Here is a 17,511-nt window from a genome sequence, read left to right as displayed (position 1 = left end):
GTGGCTATTGGAGTCTTTACGAATCAGAGGAAGATAACCATCAACACTAAGATCACAAGATGAGACAGCTGAACTCAAATTAGTCTCACAAAGAGCAAGTAGGTCTGGTGAACTTTGCAAGAGATAAGACTCAACAGAAGAAAAGTTACTTCGAAGACCACGAATATTAGTGAATGATAGGTTTAGTGTATGTAGAATATTAGTGAATGATAGGTTTTGTAGAATATTAGTGATAGGTTATGTAGAATATTAATGATAGGTTATGTAGAATATTAATGATAGGTTATGTAGAATATTAGTGAATGATAGGTTTATTAGTTTACCTTCGTGCTCTTTGACAAGAGATTTTTTATTCTTCAGTAAAATCAGATCTTGTACTAAATCATTGAGTTTAGTTTGTTTTATGAGATAAGGCTTACTACTTTCAGGTGCATTAAAGCTGTCATCACTTTTATAATAGGAAGGAATAGATACCAGCTCATCCCTTTTGACAATATCAATATCACTAGGAGGCACAGAAATCAGCAAGGTAGTTGTGAAGCACAAGCCTAATAGCAGAAAGTACATTAGAATATTCAATCTCCTCTTTGTTCTTACCAAAAAATCCTGCTGTTTTTGTCATGCAAAAATAGCAATTTGTGCTATGGCCTTTTGGTTCTCTCCAAACCATAGGAATTGCAAATAATAAACTTCTTTTGCTCTTTAGCCACTGCGCCAAATCGAGTAGCATGACACCAAAACGATGTGTGGTGCATATTTCTTGTTTTGTTCTCTAAGTTTCATACTAAAGTAAACAGACTTTGTAGTAAAGTAAAAGACTTCGTAGTGAATAATGTGCAAACATAACAAAAACTGTTTATCATCCATCTTAACTAACAAATTATACTTATTACTTTAGCTAAACAGTTTTTAATTATTAACTTATTTAGAGTCAGTTTTTAATTATTAACTTATAAAGCTTCCACTTCACTGACAAAACACTTAATGAAAGCTTATTAAACGCCAAATTGCCTTCCTATGCAGCCAACTGCTTCTGATATCAGCTACTATACATGGCCCTACATCATTATCCAATGATGTAAGCAGATTCTGATATTATTATCAACCAAAATGTGCTGTGAGATAGCATGGCATAAATATAATGCATTTCAAAAGTTGTAATGTTACATAACTTAAAATCTTGACATGCTAAAATTATATTGACTCGATATTAGAAACCAGCAGCATTAGTATATATAAAATCATTAAACATCTTATAAGTTGCAGAAATTGTGTTGAATAGTGCTATCGATATTTTAAAGTTGTGGCTCATTCATATTTTCTTCAACATAATCGTTTTCAAGTTGAGATTTACTATTTAAATTGTATATTTCAATTAAAGAAGTGTTCAAAACTGGCAAACTTTCATCTTGTTTCAAAAATTTATCTTATGGTCTAGCAAGGCTATTTAATTCTGCCACTTCCCAAGTCTGTTTTGCTCTTTTTTGTGCACCATTTACATAATACCTTTTCAAAATTTGAAGCAATTAAATGTTGTATATAAATGTAAATTAAATGATAAGTGAGTTTAAAAATGTTACCAAAACTGTTTAAAAAATAAATAAAAAATAACAGTTTGAAACAATAAAAAAGCAGAATCATTAGGTATATATTTTTTAAATTAAATAGTTACCAAATTAATTTTAATTTTACAGTTTCCATTCTATTGATTTTTGGATTGAAACATTTTCCAAAGTGAAATTTTGATTAATAAATTAAATACTCATTTAAAGTTTTGTTCTCAATCGTAGTTAATGCTTCGTAGTTAATTTTTTATTATGTGTTTTGTTGTTATTATATGTTTGTGAAAAATTAGAAAAAATTCCTCAAGCTCTTAATATATAATAAGTTTCTAACTGAAAAGTAACTTAATACTAATTGATTCTTAAGATTTTGGTTGCTAGATTCTTATAAACAAGTGCTAGATTGTGCTAGATAGGTGCTAGATAGGTGCTAGATTCTTATAAACAAGTTTCTTATTAGAAAAATGTATTTTTAACTTTTTTTATCTAAACATCTTCACGATGCAAAATATATTTGCTGAGTTGAATTACTTAGAAATGCGTTACGCATTCTCGCTACGCAGCAAAATCCCGAAACAAGGCCTGCAATGCGTTTTAGCACCTTGTCTAAAAGAGAAAGGGCATCATTAGAAGATCCACCCCAGATACGGCATCAGTATTCCATATAAGATTCTCCAGAAGTCACGAGAGCCGAATTTTTGTGATGAATTACGAGATTTCATGGCCTGAGAATAGCGGGCTTTGACTTACTTGAGTTAGGGATTGAGAAAGATAAAAGTTGTGGGCTTTAATACCTGCAGAATCACTGACACTAGAGTCAAGCCAACCAGTGTGATGAGCATTAAAGTCATTGACAATAACAATATAGGCTGATAGATAAAGAGAAAGGGCTTGGTCAATATGATCAGAAATAACATCAAAAAGAGTGCAGTCTTGAGATGAAGGAGAGCAATATAGAACAAAGAGAAAGGCGATAGAGTGAAGTGGTGCTAAAAAAAAGCACAGGAAAGAATAGTCTGTGGATTCAAACCTAGTTTCCCAACAAATGGGTGAAATCAGCCTGTCATAGAGCTACCACAGAGTTCAGGAAATCTGACTATCAGCAAGTCTCAGAACCATAAAACTGAGTTTTAGAGCTGTGCCCTCATTAGGAGATAATAGAATGAGTTGCCTAGTCATAAAAACAGAGACACAAGCAAAACCCATGCATTAAGTCAAGAAGATCCAGCATTCAATATCCTAAACTGGAATCAATGTATTAAAAATACATCTACGCCAGCCTAACAGATGAAGAAGAGGTGCAAGCCTGGTCAACAGGTAGAATCTATTTACCTCTTAAGTCTTTGCCTAGGAGGCCTTCTACAACACAGTAGCTGGATGAAGTGGTGCTAAAAAAAAAGCACAGGAAAGAATAGTCTGTGGATTCAAACCTAGTTTCCCAACAAATGGGTGAAATCAGCCTGTCTGAGAGCTACCACAGAATTTAGGAAATCTGACTACCAGCCAGCCTCAGAACCATTAAAGTGAGTTTTAGAGCTGTACCCTCATTAGGGGATAATATAATGAGTTGGCTAGTTATAAAAACAGAAACACAAGCAAAACCCATGCATTGAGTCAAGAAGATCCAGCATTCAATATCCTAAACTGAATCAATAAAATCCTAAAATCAATGTATTAAAAAAACATCTACGCCAGCCTAACAGATGAAGAAGGGGTGCAAGCCTGGTCAACAGGTAGAATCTATTTACCTCTTAAGTCTTTATACCTAAACTTGCATGTATGGAAAATGTTTTGGGTATCCGAAAAAACTTAAAGTTGAAAAAATTATCCGGAATTCCGGAAATGTCCAGAAAAAGATAACCCCAATAAGATAGAGCATATGTTTTTAAAAAGTAATATTTAAAATTTAACAATATTTAAAATTTAACAGCCTGCAGCAAGTGTTTAACTAACTTTTAACACATAATTTTAATTTTTACCACAAGTGGTTACTCTAAGTACACAAAACTAAAAATAAATTGGTACCGACTATTAGTAGGTATTGAACTGCAAGGATACAAAATTGTGTTATTTAGCAACTTTGAAGAACAATTACTCAAATTGTTTAAAGTCAGTTCAAAACAATGCAAATGCAATACAAAAATGAATTATTTGAATGAAAAACTATTACTATACAAATTTTTATAAAATTGCGTTTTTTATTTACAAAGTTATGGTCTTTCAAAAATAAAAAAAATCTACTGTCAGCTCCACATACTCAAACTTTTATAATTTTGTTATCAAAATATAATATTATCAATATTATATAACAATATCGAATCAATAATAACTTATAAACCATTCAGTGAATCAAACTGAAATTTTCAGGGTTGTTTTTTTGTGTGGGTAGTCAACATCTGTGGGTAGTCAAATTTGAAGCAAATCTGAGATGGTACTTTGGGGCACTTTCAAAAAACTAGGTAATTTCATATGGAATAACCCAGTAATAAATAAAATAAGTATATAAAAACTTAACTAAACAAAATATATAATACTTAAACTAAAATAACTTTAATGCCAACAAATATTTTTTTAATTGTGTATACTATAATTGTGCAGTAATTTTAACTTTTAACTGAAAAAAAATTAAGAGTAGAAAGTTATTTAAAAAACTTTTTTATCTAAACCAAAAACCAAGATCAAAAATGACAGAATAGCACAGTTAGTTAAAAATGAGCATCAAACAAAATGTAAAAACCTAGGCTGTTGTGCAATTTATATATAAACCAAGCCACCTTAAACTCAGACTAGTCCTTTGAGACTCAAAATGTTAGCCAATAATATACAATACTTTTTGGGTAAATCTTTATGACTATTTGTGGCTGTTTCTTTGCTAAGCCGACAATATCTTTGGATATAAAAACTATGTATAGCAAAATATAATACAGCCCTTAAAATTAAAGTTGACATGGCTAAATGCTGGCCTAAAAATGTCTGAGGTTGGCAATTTTATGCCGACTTTGTTTCTATGTTGTTATGGTAGACATTCATTTTTATATATGAATAATACGATTGTATAGAGCTAAAAAAAAAACTTAAAAAATTAGGGGTCTTTTAACTTTATTCCAAAGTTCCGAAGATCCAAAGTTATTGCATTTTTTGCTGGAAAAAACTGATGATTTTTTTGACAAAATGCCTTGTCCTTAGGTATGGAAGCTGTGAAATAGCACTGAAATAAAAATTAAAAAACATAAAAAATCTAGCACGAAAATCAAAACAAACAATACATTAAGGGAAAAAAGCATTATATCATAATTTCTATATGTAAATCCTAAGAACCAAATCTTTTAGGAAACTTAAATACTTGTATCAAAAAGGAAAGGTTATAATTGCCTTTTCCACATAGACTCTTTCAAAAAACAGTTTTTTTATATATATATATTAACTTTGAAGTTTTTAAACGCTGAGAACTAAATAATTATGTATGAATGTTAAAGAGTCCACATCTTATTAGATTCCATGTCCCTTTTTTGATATATAATGAAAGTTTCATACAAATTAGATGTGTTTTAGTGCTTAGAAAATCATACTTTTAAAAACTAATTTTGAAAAAATGTGTCTGCAGAATATATTTTTTTTATAAATAATGGTCTCAAGACAAGAGTAATATATAAGTGAAGCCAGATTAAACTTATACATTCTACATATGGTTGGAAAGAGGTTAAGTCAAATTAATTGATGCAAAAAATCTCAAGGTTCTAGCTTAATTACAAAAAAAGATATAAGAGAGTAAAGTTCATGAAAATTATGTGTTTTTTATCAAACGCCAAACATTTTTTGTTGCGCTCTGGAATCGCTAGTTATGGTGAAATCTTTGTGTTAAAAACTTCATGCAACCCTTGTTCTGACCAAATTTAATCTAAAGTTGGAAATAAATTGCCAAGCTTATTTTTTCTTTTTCCTTGTGCTGATAGCATGAAATTTGCAACAATAACAAAGTTTAAAACTCACCTTATAAGTCGTGGCTGTCTTCTTCACACATGCACATCATTTTCTTTGAAAGGAGACGGAAAAATTTTAAACTAAAAAGTTTAACTAATTTTAGATTTCACTGAAAAAATATTTTAGGTAGACTTTTAAATAAAATACTGACAGTATTTTATATATAGCATTAATATCGAACTACAATTGGTACTCACTAAAGGAGTGGAATGTCATAAAAAACATAAAAATGTATAACAAAAAGTAAGGATTAGCTAGTTAAATTAAAAGACATAAAAAAAATTAAAAAAAAAAGAATGAAAAAAAATAAATAAATAGATACAATATCTATGAACATTTATGGATATGAAAAAATTAATTTATGCCTCGTATAGAAAGAAGAATAATATAAATTTTACTTTACTTTAATTAAATCAAACAAAATAGATATAGTTACATAGAAATCGTGCATTTAGCATATATTTTGCGTTTTTAACAAAAAAAATCTTTATCAGTAAAACATATTAAAATAATATTAATAAACAAAGAATAAGGTATGCCACAATTTCAAACTATTTTGCGAATTTTAAAAAAAATTATCAGTGCCTTTATTTAAAATGTGTTAATGTTTATTTATTTTTTTTTAAATTTGCTTTGTCTATCCCAATTTTTTTTTTAATGCTGAATAATCGGGACAACTTCAAGTAAATTGCCGATTATACATTTTCGGCAAAATTTATCTTATGAATAAAATAGGCAAAATTAACTGATAACTAAACAAATAATCAGCAAAAATTTATAAAAGTTAAAGATTAAAAATGTATGTATTTTTTAGATCAACTACATAAAATTATTTATTTTACAAATTTGAGGATTACGGGTTTTAATGATGACATTTGTTTTAATTTTGGTTTACTATGGTAACTAAATTGATTAGCAACCACATATTTTATTAACCATAATAATATAAACTGGACTAAAGTATTAACTTTATCGGATTACTCCAATAATTACGACATTGAGTATTTTTATACTGCAAATGTAGTGGTACTATGGATTTTTAATTCGGTTGATAGTGACACCTGAAACCAGTAACGGATCCAGGATTTTTTGTTGCTTGAGATAGATAACTTCCAGACATGGAGCAAACTCTAAACATTTGAATGTTCATACTAATGTCAAATAATGATACTTTGCAAAAAATTGCAATGATTGGAGGCTGAGGAAAAAAAAGCCCATGAACTTCATCCATCCCCCACCCCACTCCACACGTGAGGGTCAACAAGTTGATAAAATATTTTTTGTACGATTCTAAACTAAACTTATATTCATCAATAAATTTAAAGTTTCATAGTATTATCTTTCAACGTTTAAAAATTATGTCCATATAAAGTTTAAAATCCCTCAATTTGAGAGGGTTTAAACTTTATATCCGTTACTGTCTGAAATGCCTTGAAACGGTTCATTTTGCATTGTTACTTGATTATGTCTAAATCTTAAAATATCAAAGTTATAAACTAGACAAATATTAATGTGGAATTTTAATTGAAAATTATTTTATGCATATAAGAAATTAAACACGTACTCAAAAACTAATTTTAGGTATTTTCATACACCTCCCGGGCTCCATTTTATATTTCATGAAAATGCTACATAATCCGGATTATTATATGGATTCATATAAAAAATAACCTAAAGCTTAACCTTAATAGCTTAGCTTAATAGCTTAGCTTAATATGGATTCATATAAAAAATAACCTAAACCTTTTTGCTTATAAAATAATATAAAAGTTTTGATCTAAAATTATTTTTCAAACCAAAACACGTATATTCAGATAATTATAAAACAGATTTAGCTTTATTTTCTTTACCATCTTGGCGCAAAACACATCTTAATGTAAAAAAATAGTTCTGAAGATGAAAATGATGCAACTAATGGCGACAATCTTTTTTTGTTTGTTTTACTAATTGAAGTATTAAAATTCAGAGTTATCTTTACCAATGGAAACAGTCAGTACAATATTCTTGTAATCAATTATAAATTGAACCGATATCGGTTCATTTTGTAGCCATTGTTTGTTTTTCTCTTCGAAACAAATTTTGGAGCTTTTGCAAATCTGACACCTTTGTCAAAAATACCTAATAAAATTAGACAAGAATTTATTGACAGTTAAGTTCATGCCATTTACAACTGCATCCAAAATATTATAACTAGCTAACTTTAAATTTTTGTGTATTATTTATGAATGAATATCAATATTTTCATGTTTTAACTACATAAAAATATGAAATACATTTACAAAATCTTATAAATAGATATTTTAAGATGATGTTAAAAAAGTTTGTAACACTAATCTAGTCTCACTGAGACCCAATTATTACATAATTATTTCGAATAAAATACATATATTGTTGTTGCCACATAAAATTGGATACATCCTTTAACTTGTAAAAATTATTATTATTGACTATATAAACATCCGCGGGTTATAAACAAAATTTATATTGATAATATACATTATTGAGCAATGTATTTCAAGTCTCAAATTACTGGACCATCTTGGACCGCAAAAGTATTCGACTATAACAAAAAAAAAAAAAATTTTGTTAAGTGATTTTCTACTACTAATATATATATACATATACATATATATATATATATATACAAACATATATATATATATATATATATATATATATATATATATATATATATATATATATATATATATATATATATATATATATATACATACGCATATTTATATGGATATAAATAAATAATGGGCTAAATGAGACTAAAAGTTAGCTTCATGCTACTTAAGGAGTTTTATTTTATGTTCCAAATTTATTTAGCACTAAATAGTAAATAATTATGTTATGATTCAAGTTTATCTAATGAAATGAAGTATTAAAAATTTAAATTTGATGACTTGTTTTTGAATTTTATTAAAAAATAATAAAATAGCTTCTAAAATTAGTTGCCTCAATCCATCCCTTCCTAAAGTATTTTGACTAAAAATACAATAACGAAAAATTAATGATTCATAACAACAAAAATGATAAAAATAAGTATTAAAAACAAGTTCAATAATGACTAACTATAAATTCAATAATAAGCAGTAGGAAACACATTAAAAATGAACAACAAATTCGCTACCAATTTTACATTGCTTTCGAGTTAAAATCACTAAAGCAGTTGTTTATTAACTTTTGGAAAAAAGATGAAGGCTTTAACACTTTTTTTTTTGAAAATTTTAGCTTGTATACGATTTAAAGTCTTCAACTTTTTCAAAATGAAATATTGATTTCAAAAAGACGTTTTTATTTTTTATTTCGTTATTAAAGTTTTCAAGAATGAAACAGATTTTACGATAGAAAAAAAACGGCTTTTCCGACAAAAAGAAGGGTCAACACTTTACGCTATAAATGTAAGGAATACCGCAGTTTGTTTACAGTTCACCAGTTAACAAAAGTTTTTAATGGTATTTGGTTTGAAAAATTATTCTGGGGTTTTACAATCTAGTTTAGCTTATGCACAGTTGTATACATTGTTTTGAATTTGTCTATGAAGTACAACAAAAAAGATGTTTATACAAAAGTTCATACCAAAGAGTATTTAGCTTCAGATATGACCATTTTGACAATTTGTCCATCCGATAAGATAGAAAAATGTAACTTAACACAAAATTTCAATACAAGTTGTTTCATCAACAATTTTCCAAAAGTGTCAGATTATTATTGCGAGTGGAGCAATGAAAATATGTATTTATATGTATATTATTTAATGAAAAAAGGATATTTTGTTGGCGATTTTATAAAACCTTCATACTTTAATTGCATAAGAATGGATTTAAGTTTTTTAGATACGTTATCAAAAGCATTTATTTCTTTTAAAACACCTTATCCGAATGATGCCATTCAAGTTTATGTTCACGATGCTGACGAACTCTATCCTTTTTTGCAAAGAAAATCAATTATAGTTTTTAGAAACAACACTTGTGAAATAAGTATTGAAATGAAACAGTATAAACGACTACCACATCCATTTCCGTCAAAATGAGTTCAAAGTTTTTTGATTCATTGATTTACCCTGGTAAATGTTCAAAACTAAAATGCCACGAATCATTATGATGTCTTAACGCATTTAAAACTTGTGATGCAAGCTTTAACAAGTGTTTAGGGTTCCTACCTGAAAAGGCAAAAGTAACACACGCTGAAACAATTGAAGAAACCGTGATAACGTAACTACTTGTTTAAATTCAAGTTTTGATCAAAACTATGATAGTAAATGTTACCTTGCGATGAAAGAGTTTTTATCTCCACTGTATCAAACTCTATTTTTAACTACTTATTATCAAACAACAACACAGTCTTATAACATAGTCATTGATTACCCTTTAAATCCTTACTATTACATGTACGAAGAATAGGAGTTGTACGCATTTGAACAACTTTTGAGCAAATGCAGTGGGTTGTTTAGCTTGTTTACAGGGAGTTCTGCCATCTCTTTGGTCGAAGTTATTGTTTTCATATGTTTAGTTGTTTTACGAAAATGGTTGGAAAAACAACAACTAATATTTAAAAAAATATTATGAAATATTACAAAAAAAAAAAGAAAAGGCAATTGAACACATGTATGAAATATCAAACTTAAAGTGACTTGTGCGGTTTAAAACTTTCTCGTTAGACTTACATACCAACACTTTATTGTAAAATATCAATGAGAACTTATACAAAAGTATATCAAGAAATTTTTAACAATTTATATACAGAGGCAGCTCTTCGAATAAAATGAGGGGGAGGGGGGGGGGGAGGGTGAAAGTACCGACTATATTCTTAAAAAAAAAAAATCCCTAAAACTAAAATTCACGCGACTGAATTGTGTCAAATACCTGACTACCCGCCTAAATTCGTCAAAATACTAACCATAACCTTAAAAATTAATTAGGGGAAACAGCATCACACTCTCCCTTAAAATTGCCCCTGGTGATATATATATATATATATATATATATATATATATATATATATATATATATATATATATATATATATATATATATATATATATATATACATATATAATGAAAATAGCACCTTAAAATTTTACAAATAAAGCCATAAAAATTCTCTAAAATAAAAATCAGTTATTTATAAGAAAATATTTGTTTAATTTAAGAAATAAAATTTAAAACTACTCAGCTTATTAAAGATAATGCTTTCAGCCAAAAACTTTGATTTAAAATTGCAAACATTTGATGGTAAATTGATGCACGACGCTTTAAACTAAATACTTATTTTTAGTTGTCAATGCAACAGGGCTTCAGTGGGTGGATATTTTTGACTTAATTTTTTGCTCATTGTTTTTACTTGTTATAATTCAACAACTTATGTATAATATCTATGAAAATGTTTCTACGTTTAACAATTTCAATTTTATGGCAACAGCGTAGAAAATGATTAATTCAGAAAAAACGAGAAAATATTTTATTACGTGGTCTAATAAAAAAAAAAAAAAAACACCTGCATGATAAATAAACAAATAAACAATCCAGTTCTTTTCAAACGATGACATCAAGCAACTTACTTAGATTCAAATTTTGAATTAAGAAATGTCAAAAAAGGTTTAAAGCTAATAAATCTCACTATATGTAGATAAAATAAAGCATACTTTGTTTCATATAAAATCACAAGTAGAAACACTTTTTTTAAAATCACTTGATCTAATTTTAAATGATACACACATTTTTAAGAACTTTTATTAATGAAAATCTATTTAGGCTTTCCCACATAAACTAAAATTAAACAAAAGTTAGTAAAACCATTCGTTTGATGTACCGATTTTAATCAACAATGCAACTTCAGATGTAAGTCTGATCTTAACATATTTTGGCTTAATACACTGATTCACTTATTATTGCAATATTACATGGGCTAGTATTTAACCAACAAAACATAAAAAAAGTTTTCTCTACAAAAGCACGGAGACATACAAACTGGAAAAATAAATATAAACATACAAAACCATTAATGATTGACCTTAATCCAGGACATTCCCTGGTGATTTCTGACATAGTAGCTCCTATGTAAGAAACTCCTATGCATAGGTGTCTAATGCATTGTGGGCTCTTTGACAAATGACTGGAAGTTCCCACATTGTTTTCGGTTTATGTTAACTTAAACTTGACATAGCACGCAACAATTACTTTGGGGTTGTCCATAAACTACGTCACGCTTTAGGGAAGGAGGGGGGGTATAGGGGTTGGTGGTTTTGTGACGACTCATACGGAGCTTGTTACTAAAAAGTTACAATGATGTGACGAGAGGGAGAGGGGTCTAAAACGGTCAAATACTGCTTGACGTAATTTTTAGATGACACCTTACGCATTCAACTTAATGGTCAAATTAACAATCAGTATATAGTTAGTATATATAGTGGAGTTTAGTAGCTTAGGTTTGTGGCACGTTATGACCATTTTTTAGGCTTAACCTCCCAGTCAACATGTTCATTTGGGCTGTAGACGGACCTAGTATGGGCTATTTGATGGATCCCACATGGGCTGCCCATATGGAGCCAACCTAAGAGTTGGCCGCAGGCGCTACATAGGCCCAATATAGCTTAAAAAATATGCCATCTTATAGTATATTTTATAAATATTATTTGCTATTTAATGGGTTAAAACCACACTAATGTACCACTTCTTAGCTAAATAGCTCAATTTTTCATAAACTATCGAGCACCGTATTTATGGAACAAAATTGTTGTTCCTAATTTTAATTTGTCAATTTTGTTTTCCGTTTTGAAAACTAAATTTAAAAAATATATTCTTTCTACTGGCAATATATATAAATATTTTTTAAATGTAAAATTATTTTTACTCTGGATAATTTTTATAATTATTTTCAGTCTTTTTTATTCTATATTGTCAATAGTTATTAAGTCAGTTGTATTTTTATTTTATTATATATACACGTTTTCATTTTTTTCATTTTTTTTCATTTTTTTTTTCATTTATTTCGCCGTTAATAATATATACAACGAATAAATATAACAAAAGGAAATGGCTGGAGCAAGAAGAAGGCATCAATTAGCTTTATTACCGAGCCCCATATCAATCGTATTTTACAAGTCCGTAAAATATTAAAAAGTCTTTACAAACGTCAAGTATAAGAAGTTAAGAAACAAAAAAGTCCTAAAAAATCAAAGTAAACCTAGTTAAGAAAGATATAAAATCTATAAATCTATACGTGTATATACATACAAACATACACACATACGCACATGACTCATACATATATATACACGTTGCCTCGTATTGTCGTTTTTATAATAAAATGAATAAAATTCCATCCACAACAACATAAAATATATAAAATTGTCAAAAGTAAAATAAATATAAGATAATTTACAAAAAGATACTGCATGTTTAGATTAAATGAAACAAGAAATAAAACTTTTTAAACTTCAAGACTAAATATTCAAAAGTAAACATTTTTTAAGAAGTGTGATAAAGACATTTATATTCTTAATAATAATAGTTGATCTTATTATTTTTAGTTTTTTGGTAGTTAACATGTTAAAGTCGTTTTAGTTAATTTATCATTATAAATTTATTTTGATAACTTCTAAAAAAGACTGGCAATATTTAGAATATTAAAATCCATATTTACTAAATGATATTTTAAATAAGCTTTGAATTGCGGAAGTGTTTGTTTTTTATTATGAACAAACGGTTTAAAACTTTTCCATAAAAAAGGTCCCCGATACCGAATAGAATAAGAAAATAACTTTAGATTAAATTTTGGAGTTACAAAATTGTTTCCGGAAAATCTTGTGGGGTATTTATGGCTTATTTTACTAAAATATTGATTAAATATTGTTGGAGATAGTTCGTGTTTTATTTTATACATGAATTGTAAGACTAAATATATATTAATTGTGTACACGTTTAATGATCCAAGCTTACTTAGAAATGGCTCGCAAGGCACATTTCTTGTTGCTCCAAATACAATTCGGCAAGCATGTTTTTGTTTTGAATAAATTTTTTTCAACTTTGTGTAATTAGTACTTGCCCATACAATATTTCCGTAAGTTAAATAACTATGTATTAAAGAAAAATATAAATTTTTTAATGACCTAATGTTTAAGAATGGTTTTGCTTTATACATTATTGCAATATTTCTTGAAAGTTTTCTTTCCAGAGAGCTTATATGAGTCTTCCAAGATAAATTTTTATCTGAAATAACATCTAAGAAATTTACAATTGTTTGTCTAGTAAGATTTATTTTATTTATTTTCAGATCAGGTAGTTTTAAGGGAAGATTATCTGTTTTATTTTGTTTATGGAATAGTATATACTTAGTTTTTGTTACGTTAAGCGATAGTTTATTACATGTAAACCATTCTTTTACTTTGTTTAACTCTTCATTAACCACTGTAAAAAGTGTTTTAATATCCCTATGTGTGTCCGCTATTTTAGGACCGCTATTATTTTCACAAAGTGAAAATAATAGCGGTCCTGAAATCGAGCCTTGAGGAACACGTTTGATATATTTTATATGGTTCTGGTGGCAAGATCTTTTGGATCTTCTTTCAGATACCAAGTTTATATATTGTCATGTTGTTATATTACGATTAATAACAGTAAACTAAAAAAAAAAAAAAAAAAAGTAAACAATGTGTTTTACCTAAAGTTAAAATAAATTTTTTAGCTAAATTGCTTATGTATAAACAATTTTTTTTTTGTTGTTTCTTAATAAATAATTTGCTGGACGATCTGAATGGACTGTTCAGTGTATTTTCAGATTTCAGATATATTAAGTTCAGATACTATTTTTATATTCCGTACACTGTTCAGTAAACAGTATACGAAATAAAAAATGTAGTAAAAAAACAAAATTTATAATATATTATATATTTCAAATTATTCATCTTTCTATGTCCGAAGATATTTCTTGGCGAAGCCTTGTGTTTTAACACGTTTGCACCAATAGCCATCTCTTTTGTTTGCACCAATAGCCATCTCTTTTTTGTTTTGTGACGCAGTATGCCAAGCGCCTCATATTCGACTTTGATGTTCATTAGGTGTATGACAATTTTTCAACTCTGTATCCCCATACTCAATTTAGTGGAGTTTTTATGCACAAATCAAGAAAATATCAAACATTTTTACTAATATTTAAACTGCTTGATTTCAATTCTTTACAGTCTGGTATTAGAATGTAAGCAGGTAGAACAAAAATTGTCCTCGAGTTCCATTTTGCATTGCTTATAGCAGGAAGTGATTTGAAGTTCACTTTTGGAAAGGTACCTGTGCTTTTAAACTTTCTATAACAACCTATTAAGTAATGCAGAGTGTCCATGTCATCTCAGCAGAGTGTCCAATTCACTTTCGTCAAAGGATCTCCAGTATTCTGAAATAATAACTTCAGGTTCTCGTACTCTTGCAGTAATCTTGTCACAAAAGGGTATAAAAGATTTGGTGATGTTGTTGATCTTTCAAAAAGATCATTTATGAAATGTTTTAATAAAGAATCTAAAATATGGTGTTGGCATCCTATAAAAGTAGGCTTTTCTAGTCTAATAGTTTTGAAATATTTCTGTAACAGTGTTACTACACCAATTCTTATTCCGGTATTTGCAGATGTTGTGTCAGATACAATCATTTTTATGGCTGGCCACTGGTCATATTCATCTAGCACATGCTTTATCCCATTAAATATTATTTCACCTTTTCTATTCATCTCCTTGAGAACAGCAAGTCTAACCTCAATCTTTTCATTTTTCAAAACAACTACTTGAAATTTCATTTTCTTTATGTGTTTTCCATCAAAGTGTAAAAGCCACTTTTTATTTTTTAAGTTCTCCATACAATTTGCCTTCAACTTTTCTCCTTCTGACACCTTTGTAGATACCACTTTGAGATGGAGTAGGAATAGAAATTCCATCTTTGATAAAGCCTTGCAGACTTTATGTGCTTTTTTGGTACTAGTCTTCGTAGAAATCACCAAATTTATAGCCAAATTTTTTTTTGTCTTTTAAATGATGATGATAAACTTTCGACATAGATTGTCTTTTAGATGATGATGATAAACTTTCGAAATCTTCAGCTTCAGTATCACTGCTGGAACACTGCTCATAAGTTTCTGAATAACCTCCTTCACTAGCTGATTCATCAAAACCTTGGTATTGGCTGATGAACGTTTGTTTCTTTATCAACACTAGTTTTCTTGGATGAATACCTTCAGTACCTTCAATTGTGATACAATATCCAATTCTTCTATTTGTTGACATTTGTAGACCATAAAATTCTTTATCTTCCTGACACAACCATTCACCTTTCTTATCAGTTATGTTAAACAATTGGATAAAATTTTGAATTCTGGTTTTTCAACTATCTTTGTCAAGTTTTTTTAATACATTTTCTATTTTTCTTTCTGATGCTAATTTCCCTTGTAGAATTGGAATATTCAGCTTTCACCATAGTAGTTCAGTTTCTTTAGCCAAAATTGCACCTCTCTCCTTTCCGCTTTTCACATTTGACGACAAACTTTTAAATCGATCAATAATATGAATAATATGTTCTGTTGGCATTTTATTCATTTTACTAATACTTTTAACAACAGCACATCTTCTTAAAGTCTAAACTTTTTCAAATCTCACTAAATTTTATTCCCTAACTTTCTTATTCTTGTCTGAAGCAAGACCATTTTTAGCCATTTTTGTATCTCTATTACGTTATTTAAAACTCATTAGAATAACACTAAAAAAACAGAAACTATTTTCAGCTTGGGGGTTGATCTTTTTGAAAAGCTAACATTAAAAACTTAAATCTTATGTTTATAAATATAATTTCTCCACTTATGGTGACATGGGGAACTAAAATTTTAAAAAAAATTTTTAGTCATACCCATAATGTACATTCCTCGTTACAGTTTCTACAAACAAAATATATTAGATTTAAATAACAACCCATATAAGAAAGTAATTATAAGAAATTTTGATAAAACTTCAAAAAACTTATAGTTATATTTACTTCGGTTCATATGTATCTGTATTTATTGTCATTCTATTGTCTATTGTATCTGTATTTATTGTCATTACAGCACTATTACGGCCAGTAACCTCCACAAGAGTACAACCTCCTTAATTTAGTTAGTATCCAACCTGTTAAAAGCAATAATTTTAATATATAAAAAAAAAATTTAAAAGTTGGAATGGTTTCTGAAGTACTAAGTAGATATACATTATACCGTATAATACATTATTATCGTATAATACATTATTATCGTATAATACATTATAATATATTAAATTATAAAATATGTTATATAATAAATGCTCACTAATATTTAACATACTTGTGTTTTAAAGGTATCAGTGTTCCCTCATCTTCACTTCCTAGAACACAGAATAAACTATAAAACACAAGTATGTTAAATATTAGTGAGGATCTATTATACAACATATTTTAAAATATAATATATTATATAATGATGCCAAATAACTATCAACATGCCAGGGTTTTGTCAAAATCTCTCAGCTTTAAACTCTTCCACTGCTCTTTAACTTTTTATTGGTTGCGACAAAGTTATGAGTTAGAGAAACTAAGAAGCCTGACAGTTAACTCTACTGTTTCTTAAGAGACTATTTAGAATTGCACTATTACTTTCCTGTGTTATATTTATCTCTTGATGACCTAAACAATTTCTTTGAGTACGGACATTTTAGAATCGTATTTTGCAGCATTTTGAATGAATAAAGTGCTTTTAATACAGAAACAATGATAATTCACAGTAAAATTAAATTAGGCAAGGACGGAAAGACTTTGCGTAAAGCTTTGTGATTGGGAGAAGTTAATTTTTATGTATCTATACCAAATTCTAAGTAAAAATGAACATACCTATATTGCAGTCAGTAGATAAAGTAGGTGGTAACCATTCTGAAAAAAAAAAGCTTAGATTAGAAGATAACTAAAACAATTAT

General features: G+C 28.2%; 1 protein-coding gene across 1 annotated transcript in view; it reads right to left on the bottom strand.

The window, feature by feature from the left end:
- LOC100204155 (ectonucleoside triphosphate diphosphohydrolase 7) overlaps positions 1-5,661 on the bottom strand; it is a 38,321-nt gene extending 32,660 nt beyond the window's left edge. The window contains exon 1 of the mRNA XM_065792268.1: positions 5,553-5,661. The gene's annotated coding sequence lies outside the window, so the exon portion shown is untranslated. The remainder of the gene's footprint in view (positions 1-5,552) is intronic.
- Positions 5,662-17,511: the final 11,850 nt, after the last annotated feature.

The sequence above is a fragment of the Hydra vulgaris genome, chromosome 03 (assembly GCF_038396675.1).
Source record: "Hydra vulgaris chromosome 03, alternate assembly HydraT2T_AEP".
In the NCBI taxonomy this organism is placed as follows: domain Eukaryota; kingdom Metazoa; phylum Cnidaria; class Hydrozoa; order Anthoathecata; family Hydridae; genus Hydra; species Hydra vulgaris.
The sequence above is the reverse complement of the archived record's forward strand: the minus strand, read 5'-3'. Positions and strand labels throughout refer to the sequence as shown.